The sequence below is a fragment of the Lycium ferocissimum genome, chromosome 6 (genome assembly GCF_029784015.1).
Source record: "Lycium ferocissimum isolate CSIRO_LF1 chromosome 6, AGI_CSIRO_Lferr_CH_V1, whole genome shotgun sequence".
Taxonomy (NCBI): Eukaryota; Viridiplantae; Streptophyta; class Magnoliopsida; order Solanales; family Solanaceae; genus Lycium; species Lycium ferocissimum.
This window is the reverse complement of record NC_081347.1, coordinates 67,564,814-67,578,219: the sequence shown is the minus strand read 5'-3', so window position 1 is coordinate 67,578,219 and position 13,406 is coordinate 67,564,814.

Genomic DNA, 13,406 nt, shown 5'->3' with positions numbered 1-13,406 from the left:
TGCTTAAAATATGCAAAATTTGTGCATAATTTAATGAAAGTATTATCTAATACGGTCAATCAAATTTTACATCCTACCTCTGAAGCTTTATGCTGAAATTAATTGTTTCAATAACCCAAATCAAATAAAGTAGTACGAATTTATGGATTTAAGTGAGAATAGAAATAGAAGATCTTTTTTAGAATTATCCTATTCTAGAGTAGTCAATTTTAGATAGCGCTTTCATTTTTTTTCCCATGACTTTATTTTATGTCACTAGATTGGAATACTACAAGATATGAACGATTTTAATGTTTTTAATTAACCACACGAATTCAACTAGATTAAACTTTTTTATGATATCGATTGAGTTTTACAGAATTAGTAAAAATACAATGTCTTTTAAAAAGTTATGAATATATATAGAATTTGAGTTGAAAATAATAAGTGCGACTGTTATTTATATACATCTAACAACCTTTACTCCATCGTTATCTTAATGAGGAAGTTTTGAATTTTTGGATGATGTACGAAAAAGTTTGAAAGCAACTTTTTGCAATTAGGGTAGTTTGGTTTAGAGGTAATAAAGCTGAAATTAGTGATCCTAAAATTGTTTGTGTGGTGATTAATATATTTGGCTAAGCATTTAAAATTAATTTACTTTGAAAGGTGTTTTTATTAGAGTGTTTTTAAAAAATACTTTCGGAGCGCACTTTTATCAATATTAGAACATCAATTTTTTATTTGCCAAACTTATAAAAAGTGATTCTCTGGAGAAGCTATTTTTTTCCAGCTTCCGAAAAACAACTCATGATACTATTCACTATAATTGTTTTTAGCTAAATATTTGGTCAAACACCTCAAGTCCTCAACTCTATAAAATTGGCATTTTTTTTTTACTTCCCAAAAAACTAACCAAATAGGCTATAATACTGAAAGTATTGTTATGCAGTGACCATTAACAGGAGGCTGTCATGCATGAAAAAATAACTCTAAAAAGACTTCTTTTTAAAAAAAAAAATTAAATAATTAATCTCTATATTGTTGATACACATTTTTTTATTCCAGATTATATTTTGCTTAAAATAGTATACAAAATTTCTGCATAATTTAATGAAAGTATTATCTAATAACCGTCAATCAAATTTTACATCCTACCTCTGAAGCTTTATGCTGAAATTAATTGTTTCAATAACCCAAATCAAATATAGTATTAATCTATGCAGAATTTCATGCCGATTTTAACTTTTTAAGATACATTGGACCTAACCCCTGCATGGTTCAACATAGAAATATACATATTTAAGGATATCCATTTAAATCCTGTATATAGTGGAGCTTTGATTCTTGCATGTATAGGTCCACTAAAATTATTATACAAGTACTTTGGTTCGTCAAGAGTGCGTAAGCTTTTATTATTGCATTATGGACCACATATAATGAAAACTTTAAAAGAATTTCCTTTCTCAATAAGAAATCTAATTTCACTGAAATTAAAGAATGTGTTGGTTCTTTCTTTAAAAACATCAAATGACCAAAATGAATTCATCAGAAAATTCTGTTGCCCTTTATGGGAGAAAAGACAACTGAGAAAAGACTGCATTTTTACACTCAAATAAACGCAATGCAGTATGCTATTAAAAAAGTTAAGGGATCTTTAATAGTCTATCAATTTTTTAATTTTTTTTTTAAATCCCAGGGAAACCCGCAGTCGCTATTCTTTGGGTGCAATCGCACTAGGCAAGTTCGTGTGACATGCTGACGGCTCCGAGAAGGCTGCTAGTGAGGGGATTCAATATCATGTCTCCCATGTGGGAAACCACTCACCCAACCAACTCAGTCAACCCTTGCGGATGTCAATCAAATTATTGTTTACTATTTCTAACAGTGGCGAGTCCGGTACATGCAGGTTCACGAAAATATAATAACTTTTACTCAAATTATTTATAAGTGTTATTATCTACTATATATACACAATAACAAGAGCATACTCATTGTAATTTCTCAAGTGGAGTCCGGAGAGGGTAGTGTGTACACATACCTTACCCCTACATTGGGAGGTAGAGAGGTTGCTTCCGATAGACCCTCGGCTCAAGGAAAAGCATATCAAAATAGTACGGAACATAAATAACAGAAGTGAAGAAGCAATGGCAAAATACTAAAGATAGCATGAGAAAACATTTTGAGAAAAGGAATAGTAATTGCAACAAAATAATATTATAATCAAAGTATAAGAAACAACCGGCAGTCACAAAAATTGAAGAACAATAACGCATGAGGTTGGCGTGGAAGTGATGTTGATACCCAGGCCATCAAAAATAGAGGAAGTTTCAAGTATCTTGGATATATTATCCAAGGTAGTCCGGAGATTGACGATGATGTCATACATCGTATTAGTGCGGTATGGATAAGTGGAGGCTTGCGTCCAGAGTCTTGTGTGATAAGAAGGTGCCAACAAAATTTAAAGGTAAGTTCTACAGAGTGGTGGTTAGACTAACTATGTTGTATGGGGTGGAGTGATAGCCAGTCAAGAACTCTCATGTGTAGAAGATGAAAGTTGCGGAAATGAGGATGCTGAGGTGGATGTGTGAACTTACTAGAAGAGATAGAATTAGAAATGAAGATATCCGGGACAAGATAGGAGTAGCCTCGGTGGAGGACAACATGCGGGAAGCAAAGCTGAGATGGTTCGGCATGTGAAGAGGAGATGCACGGATATCCTCGTGCGGAGGTGTGAGAGTGAATAGTTTCAGGGGGGGTAGAGGTAAGCCAAAGAAGTATTGGAGAGGTGATTAGGCCAGATATAACGCAGCTTCAATTCACCGATGACATGACCTTAGATAGAATGTCATGGAGGACACAGATTAGGATAGTATAACCCAATTATTGTAGTATGTTTATTTGATGTCGTTGTAGCTTATAGAATCTATAAATTCCAAATTCTGAATTCGCCTATGAGCATATATACATGGGTTATCCACTAATTATATATAATTAGTATATATTATCCACTAATTATATATAATTAGTATATATTATAAATGTATATATATTTTACATCCGTCAATTAATTTAATTTAGCGAAAAGAGTCAAAAAAAATACCCCTCTACTTTGGGAAAAGGGCTAAAAATATCCTCCATGACGAATTTGGGTCAAAAGTAACCCTCTCTTAACGGAAATCCCCAAATTCCCAAAATAACCCGATTTCAATTTTTAAACCTGCTCCATCATTTAAACTTGACCCATCTAAATAAAAACCCTATGATCCCCTTATTTCTACTGATTCCTCAAACATATTCAACTTGGTTCCGACTATTTTGTTGTGGTTAATGATAGTCCATGAAAGGCAGCCAGCTATTGTTTATGAATTTTACAGTCTCTCTTCATAGTTGGACGAGTCCGGAACCTAAATGACCCAATAAAAAACGAATTGAATCAAAATAACCCACGAAAAAAAAATGTTACCAAAGTACCTTTAACGCATATTTTTTATGCGTTATGTAAAAATGTGTTAACGTTACCCGTTTACATCCGTTACCCGAGCTTTTAAAAAAATTTAAAAATAAAAATAAAAATTACATAACGCAGCATTTTCCTGCGCTATGCTGATAACCTACTTCTACTTCTACTCTAACTTTCACTTTTTTAGTTTTACTTCTAATATCCTATAGAATTTTGTTAAATTTAATATTCTAAATATTAGTTAAAGTTTTAAATGTTACTACGATCTTATCCAACATTGAAATACATTTTCAAGAAAAAAATTTAATTTTCAAAGGGCATAAAAGGCGATCAACATTTTGAGGATATTTTTGTCGTTCAATATTTAGCGTTTCAACATTCATGTTAATTAATTTTAGAAATTTTTATAAAATAAAAGAAAGTAAGACACTTAAATTGGTGTTGAGCGATATTATTTTTCTTAAGCATAAGCTAAATCTTATATATAAGTATATATTTTTAAAATAATTATAATTATTTTCTATAAAAGAAAGTAATACACTTAAATTTATACCGAAGAGATATTGTTGTTCCTAAGCATAAGCTAGGTATTCTATTTTTGTTTTCTTAGAAATGATTATAATTATTTATAAATACTATATTTTCGGTTGCCTTAAAATATAATTATAATTATTTTCTAAAAAGAAAAGTAAGACACTTAAATTGATACGAAGGAGATATTATCTTTTGTAAGCATGATCTAAGTCTTATATTTTTGGCTGTCTTAGAAAATGCTTATGATTATTTAAAAAAAAAAAATGTAAGACACTTAAATTGATACCGAGAGATATTATTTTTTCGAAGCATATGCTAAGACGGATATTGTTTTTCTGAAGCTTATTCTAAGTGTTATATTTTTCTTGTCTTAGAAAATGATTATAATTATTTTCTGAATATTATTTTGGTTGCCTCAAAAAAATAATTATAATTATTTTCTAAAAAAGAAAGTAAGACACTTAATTTGATACGAAGGGGATATTATTTTTCGTAAGCATAAGCTATGTCTTATATTTTTGGTTGTCTTAGAAAATGATTAGTGTCTCCTTTCTTACGAAAATATAACAACAAAAAATATAATACTTAGTGATGCTTTGAAAAAATAATATCTCTCGGTGTCAATTTAAGTGTCTTACTTTTCTTATAAAAAATAATTATAATTATTTTTTAAGATAACCAAACATGTAAGTTTTAGCTTATGCTTAAGAATATAATATCATCTTCGTATCAATTTAAATGTCTTACTTTTCTTTTTAGAAAATAATTATAATATATTTTAAGGCAACCGAAAATATAGTATTTATAAATAATTATAATCATTTCTAAGAAAACAAAAATAGAATACCTAGCTTATGCTTAGGAACAACAATATCTCTTCGGTATCAATTTAAGTGTATTACTTTCTTTTATAGAAAATAATTATAATTATTTTAAAAATATATACTTATATATAAGATTTAGCTTATGCTTAAGAAAAATAATATCCCCCAACACCAATTTAAGTGTCTTACTTTCTTTTATTTTATAAAAATTTCTAAAATTCATTAACATGAATGTTGAAACGCTAAATATTGAAAGACAAAAATATCCTCAAAATGTTGATCGCCTTTTATGCGCTTTGAAAATTAAATTTTTCTTGAAAATGTATTTCAATGTTGGATAAAGCGTAGTAACATTTAAAACTTTAACTAATATTTAGAATATTAAATTTAACAAAATTCTATAGGATATTAGAAGTAAAACTAAAAAAGTGAAAGTTAGAGTAGAAGTAGAAGTTGGTTAAGTATAATAACACAATCTATTCTTAAAGCAGCATAGCGCAGCAAAATGTTGCGTTATGTAATTTTTTGTTCTTTTTTTTTTTAATTTTTTTTAAAAGCTCGGGTAACGGATGTAAACGGGCAACGTTAGCACATTTTTACATAATGCATAAAAAACATGTGTTAAAGGTACTTTGGTAACTTTTTTTTTCGTGGGGTATTTTGGTTCAATTCGTTTTTTATTGGGTCATTTAGGTTCCGGACTCTTTAGGGAAAAGGATCAAATATAACTCTCTACCTTATTTTATTAGTTAAATATATTCTCCGTTAGTGAAAGTTAATAAAAATACCCCTAGAGTCTTAAAACTGCACACTTATGCCTCTATTTGGATGGAAATCTCCAAATCCTTTCAAATTATCCAATTTCAAAAAAATTACCCACTTATGCCCCTATTTGGATGGAAATCTCCAAATCCTTTCAAATTATCCAATTTCAAAAAAATTACCCACTTTTTTTATTGACCCACCCCGTCCCACCCAACTCGCCTATCATCATCATCAAGCTCTAGCTTCATCTTCTTCCATGGAAAAAAAAATAAAAAATATCAAAACTCACCTCAAATTTCATCTTTATCCAACTCCAGATCTTGGTGCAGCCAGTTCTTGGAGTCTATCAATGACAAGTTGAAACTGAACCGTGTAAAAATGGAAATAGTTCAATCTGAAATAATTAAATGTAGAGATGGAGGTGAGTCCGGAACCAAAATAACCCCAAAAAAAAGGGTATGAACCAAAATACCCTAGGAAAAAAAACAGGTACAAAAGTACCTTTAACGCATGAAAATCATGCGTTAAAGGACTTAACGAGAGGACCGTTAAGTCCTTTAACACATGATTTTCATGCGTTATTAGATGTTTTTTTTTCTTTCTTTCTTTCTTTCTTTCTTTCTTTCTTTCCTTTTTCCTTTCTTTCAAACTTTTTTACATACTTTAGCCATAGATTAATCATGCTTCGAGACTCCAAAACTTGAATATTTTGTATAGAACCTGATATTTTTTTCTGCGTACAATAATGTAGGCCCAATATATCAAGGATTCATAGACGTTCGTATAGTCATTTTAGGGGTTGAAAAGGTGCCCGAAGTAAGTTTTGTTTGAAAAAACTTAGTGTTTTTTCCATACTTTGACCAACGATTAGTCGTGTGTCAAGACTCCGAAACGTCAATATTTTATATAGAACACGATATTTTTAAGTACAATAATGTAGGCCCAATACATCAAGGATTCATAGACGTTCGTATAGTCATTTTAGGGGTTGAAAAGGTGCCGAAGTAAGTTTTGTTTGAAAAAACTTAGTGTTTTTTCCATACTTTGACCAACGATTAGTCGTGTGTCAAGACTCAAACGTCAATATTTTATATAGAACCTGATATTTTCTGTGTACAATAATGTAGGCCCAATACATCAAGGATACGTAGACGTTCGGATAGTCATTTTAGGGGTTGAAAAGGTGCCCAAAGTAAGTTTTGCTTGAAAAAACTTAGTGTTTTTTTCATACTTTGACCAACGATTAGTCGTGTGTCAAGACTCCAAAACGTCAATATTTTATATAGAACCTGATTTTTTTTTTCTGCGTACAATAATGTGGGCCCAATACATCAAGGATACGTAGACGTTCGGATAGTCATTTTAGGGGTTGAAAAGGTGTTCGAAGTAAGTTTTGTTTGAAAAAACTTAGTGTTTTTTCCATACTTTGACCAACGATTAGTCGTGTGTCAAGACTTCGAAACGTCAATATTTTATATAGAACGTGATATTTTTTTCGGCGTACTATAATGTAGGCTCAATACATCATGGATACGTAAACGTTCGGATCGTTGTTTTAGGGGTTGAAAAGGTTCCCGAAGTAAATTTTGTTTGAAAATACTTAGTGTTTTTTCCATACTTTGACCAACGATTAGTCGTGTGTCAAGACTCCGAAATGTCAATATTTTATATAGAACCTGATATTTTTTTCTGCGTACAATAATGTAGGCCCAATACATCAAGGATACATAGACGTTCGGATAGTCATTTTGGGGGTTGAAAAGGTGTCCGAAGTAAGTTTTGTTTGAAAATACTTAGTGTTTTTTCCATACTTTGACCAACGATTAGTCGTGTGTCAAGACTCAAACGTCAATATTTTATATAGAACACGATATTTTTTTGCGTACAATAATGTAGGCCCGATACATCAAGGATACATAGACGTTCGGATAGTCATTTTAGGGGTTGAAAAGGTGCCGAAGTAAGTTTTGTTTGGTAAAGGTTATTTTAGTCAACTTTATATGTCGAGAAAATTAGTCGCTTTATTTTCAAAATTTGAAACGCGATATGAACTTGACATTCACAACTACATTACCCTGGATTTTTACGTTGAAATCTATTGCGTATCATCGTCTTATAAGTAAATAAAACTGAAAATTTCACGCCAATTTGGGGGAAAATTAAAATTGAATGGGATAAAAGGTGTTTTTTTAAAAATCGGCTCGGCCAAACCGCCTTGTGGCGGTTTGTCCGCATAGATCTCGAAAAAATACGCAAGTTAAAAAAAAAAAAAAACACGTAAATCGGACGTCCGAGCGCAAAGTTATGACCATCTAAAGTTTGACCACTTTACAACTAGTTTTTCACCTTATATTTTTTAGAATTAGATTTATATTCAAAATAAAGTTATGTCTTGATTAAAAAATAACACGCTTAAATCAAAACCTTAAAAAACTTTCCCTGCTATCCTATCAACAGGTCAGTCAATATCAGTAGTGGAGGAAGAAGAGTAGTACCCTTTTTTCAGTTAGTCAACATAGTTTCATAATTCAACTAGTGGTCTTCTTGAAAAAAAAAGTCGTTAACATGGGCAATGATAGACAGACCAAAGATTTACGCAGTCCTTTCTCCTTTGCCTTGCTCAATCTTCCAAATAAAACACTTAAACCTTAAACAAAATTTACTTCGGGTACCTTTTCAACCCCTAAAACGACGATCCGAACGTTTACGTATCCTTGATGTATTGAGCCTACATTATAGTTTGTTTGAAAAAAAATGTCGGGTTCTATAAAATGTTGACGTTTAGTCTTGACACCTTCCATACTAATCGTTGGTCAAAGTATGGAAAAAACACTAAATTTTTTAAACAAAACTTACTGCACCTTTTCAACTAAAATGACTATCGACGTCTACGTATCCTTGATGTATTGGGCTCACATTGTTGTACGCGAGAAAAAAATATCATGTTCTATATAAAATATTGACATTTCGGAGTCTTGACACACGACTAATCGTTGGTCAAAGTATGGAAAAAACACTAAGTATTTTCAAACAAAATTTACTTCGGGAACCTTTTCAACCCCTAAAACGACGATCCGAACGTTTACGTATCCATGATGTATTGAGCCTACATTATTATACCCAGAAAAAAATATCAGGTTCTATATAAAATATTGACGTTTCGGAGTCTTGACGCGCAATCGTTGGTCAAAGTATGGAAAAACACTAAGTTTTTTCAAACAAAACTTACGCACTTTGCCACTAAAATGACTATCTAACGTCTACGTATCCTTGATGTATTGGGCCCACATTATTGCACCAGCGAAAAAAATATCGGGTTCTATATAAAATATTGACGTTTTAGTCTTGACACACGACTAATCGTTGGTCAAAGTATGAAAAAAACACTAAGTTTTTCAAGCAAAACTTACTTCGGGCACCTTTTCAACCCCTAAAATGACTATCCGAACGTCACGTATCCTTGATGTATTGGGCCTACATTATTGTACGTAGAAAAATATCGAGTTCTATATAAAATATTGACGTTTAGTCTCGAAAGCATGATTAATCTATGGCTAAAGTATGTAAAAAAGTTTGAAAGAAAGGAAAAAAAGGAAAGAAAGAAAGAAAGAAAGAAAAAAACAGAACATCCAATAACGCATGAAAATCATGCGTTAAAGGACTTGGATGCACGTTTCTCAGGTTAAGTCCTTTAAAGCATGATTTTTAAATGCGTTAAAGGTACTTTTGTACCTGTTTTTTTTCCTGGGATATTTTGATTCATACCCTTTTTTTTTGGGTTATTTTGGTTCCGGACCCTAGTTGGACATGGTGTCCATCTGATAAGTTGGGAAGGCTGAGCTTTAAACTTTCCAATATAATGGTTTCTAGTAGTTTGGCTCTACCACCTTTGTGCAACAATCATGTGCAAAATCAGATTTGTACTCTCTTGATGTTTGAAAGTTATACTATGTGCATTTCTTCGTACTCTCATCATACATTTATTGAATTTGGCTTTTTGTTTTAGGACAAACCTTATGGGGATGGGAGGGATTTATGACAAGTAATGTTTGAGGGAAGTGGGGGGAAATTATGAGATTGCGGATTTTTTATTTTGTTGGGTCGGATTTAAATTATAGAGCGGGTTTAAAAAAAGAAATCGGATTAAAGAGGGATTTGGGGCTTTCTGCTAAGATAGAGATAAATTTGAAAACTTTAATGCCAAGACAGGTATTTTTGACTCAAATTCGTGACGGAAAATATTTTTAAATCTTTTTTCCAAAATAGAGGGTATTTTTAAGGGACTTTGACATATATATACATCTTAAGGAGAAATATTTACGAAACGTGACGATAGTTTTATATTTACAAAACATAACATTACAAATCCTATACAAAACATGCTTTATATTTAAAAAAAAAAAAATTAAATTATATTTTATTTTTAAAAATCATTTTTAAAAAAATATTTTTTTATTTTTAAAAAAAAATATTTTTTTAAATTTATTTTTATTTTTAAAAAAATTAATATTTTTTTTTGCTCAAAAACTTATGTATGAAAGTTGTATGAAATGTGTATATCTCGCTCGAGACTTAAAAAGTTTGCTCAAAATTTAGTGTATGAAAAATGTATGAAATGTGTATATCTCGTTCAAGGCTTAAAAATCCGCTCAAAATTGTGTGTGAAAACAATATGAAATTTGTATCTTGCTCATGTCTTAAAATTTCACTCACATTTTCATGTATAAAGTTCATGTTAGATTTCTGTAAAATTAATACAACTACAACAACATTATATATAACTTTGATACAACATTCAAGACTTAAAATAATCGCTCAAATTTTTGTGTATGAAATGTGTATATCTTGCTCGAGAAGCTAAAAAAGTTCGCTCAAATTTTATGTATGAAGAACGTATGAAATGTGTATATCTTGATTAAGGCTTAAACATTATGCTTAAAATTTTATGCATGAGAATGGTATGAAATGTGTATATCTTCCTCAAGACTTAGAATTTCATTCACATTGTTTGTATATAAATTTCATATTAGGTTTACGGAAAATTAATACAACTACATGACAACATTGTAACAATTTTCATACAATATTGAGGCTTAAAGTTTTTATTTCAAAATTTTGTATATGAAAATTATATTAAAAATTTTCTCACACATACAATTTAAATACAACTTTAAATACGTAGAAATATGAGGTAATTTTTTAAGCCATTGAGCAAAAAAAATAATAATTAATATTTAAAAAATATATATAAAAATTATTTTTTAAAAAAATAAAAATATTTTTTTAAAAAAAATATTTTTTTATAAAAAATGTATATTTTTTAAAAAAAAATAAAAAAGCGAAAAATATATGAAAATCGTCGTGTTTTGTAATATATCGTTATGTTTTGTAAATAAGGAAAACTATCGTTACGTTTCGTAAATATTTCTCCTTAACATGTATATATACGTAGTTTTCCCTTTAACCCTTTCCCTTTAATTTAAGTAATAGAATGAACGATAAGTTAATTCTTCGAAAAAAATAATTAAAGTAAGTCTTAAAAAGGCAATGAGTCGTCAAAAGGATAATCAATCTGTTGGTAAAGTCTTTGTCAGTTTGTCACGAACAAATTCGTTATGCGTTACAGTTGGTGATTCTTGTCATTTTGCTAACTGTTGCTCTTTAAAGTTGGTACTAAATGTGAGAGCTTTAGAGATTTTTGTTCTTTTCTCTTTTTTCTTTTTTTTCTTTTGAGAGATGCATCACTTTCACATTGCCAAGACGGGGTTTAGAGATTCTATAAGTATATGCACTAAGAAGAGAAGTATACATGCTTAAGTTACAATAGTCAAAGTGGATTCAATATTTTAATTTTAGTGGTCCTAGTTCAAAATTATATCACAAGGTAAATAATTTACTGATTTAAAATCCATTATTTGTGTTTATTCACATGTCTGAGCACATTTTTGTTAGAGTGGTTTACAAATGAGGGCCCAAGTCCCAACACTAAGTGAACTAATAAAGTGAGTTTGATTCTAATATTATGTTCAGGTATCTGATTATTTTATTCAAAAAAATAACATGCTGAATATAGCATACTTAATTGTATTTACTTAATTACCTCTTCAATGCGTCTTAATCTGAACTGTCACAAGTCATAACAAGGATAATAGGTAGGCAAAGTCTTTACAATTGGTCATTTTTGTCAATTTGCTTCTTCAAGTGGTCATCTTGAGAGCTTTAAAGATAATTGGTTCTTTTCTTTTTTTCTTTTGAACGATAAGTACTGCTGCTCTTTAAGTTTCGTAACTCTGAGTGGTCGTTTGGTAGGGAGCCAAAATTATCTCAAGATTATAATTCTGGAACTAATTTATCTCATCTCTTGGGATAAGAAGAGATATTCCATCTTTTAAGTTGGAATACATTTTATACTTTGTTTGGTACAAGATATAAATTTATCCCATGATAAATTTATACCTTCTACCAAACATGATACAAAAAATTAGTTCTGAGATATCCCAGCTTATACCATGCAGCTGACGACCCCTCAATAGTTTAAAGATTATAGCTGTTTTCTTTTTCTTTTTTGTCTTTATTGAAAAAGTATGATAGTAATTAGAGAATTTTGCCATTACAGATAAGGGAATTTCTTTTATTACATGCATTATACCACTGATATTAATTAATTGTATGAGATTTTTTTTTTTTTTGTTGCTTACAAGTTGATAATCCCAAATCTTACATTTTTTTGTCCACATGCTTTTAGTTTATTTCTTTTATCCCAAACAACACATGTCAATTGTGTGAGTTACAAAATAAAAATATTTCTCAATGAGCTAAGTAGACCAAAAAATATGTCACGTTTACGAGGAAACAACTAAAGTAGCAAATTAAATGCCCTAAGAAAATTCTAGCCTGCCAGGCAATTAGATATACAGCCTCTTAGACTTATCTGATATTACCCACATTGTGCCATGTCAGCAGCAACATGCATTCGATAAATATGATTCGATTTGAATTCGGGTGTTCAATAGATATAACTTTTAGTTTGAGTATCTAAACGAAAAAAATTAAGTTTAAGTCCTGTCAATGTATTTTGCTTTTAATTTTTCCTCATAACACTGTGAGAAAATGGTTGACATTATTTATCATTTGAGATTTGTTTTATGCTTTGTAGACCTGTCACTCCAATCCCCACCGCCTCCTCATGAAAAAAGAGAGTTTAAATTTTATCTTGTTGACATTATAAATAAAATATTTACCTATACAATCAAATGACTTATAAGGAAATTATACGTAATTTATGAAAATCATAAATTGATAATTTAATTAAAACGATAAATTGATCAGTTATAATTTACACTGATCATATATAAAAACTTACTTTATCAATCTATATAATTTTAAATTCACAAAATACCTAATGGAAACAAGGAGCATGATTGACAGAAACCAAAAATTTTAAGCACTCATCAGTCATATTTGAGACCCTAGTCCCTATATACCACTCTCACCCTAAAAAGAAAAAGAATATGTTAACTTGCATCTTCTAATAAATAATTAATGCTACTTGTGCTGAGCATAGATTTAACGAATAGAAATCTTTTGGTTTGAAGTATGACCTAATTACTTGAAACCCTAACCAAATTCCAACAACTTAAGAAACACGTAATTTAATAATCGCAATAGACATTGTTAATCCATTTTTTTTTCTTTTTGGCTGACTTCAACAATTAATTAAATTAAATGACGTTTCCTTGAAAGAAGATTTAATTGTTATAATAAGTGGTGACAGTTGAGGACTATGACTTTTTAGCTTAACTATTTTCTTTCAGAGACTTCTAGATGCAGTTCAAGTTTCT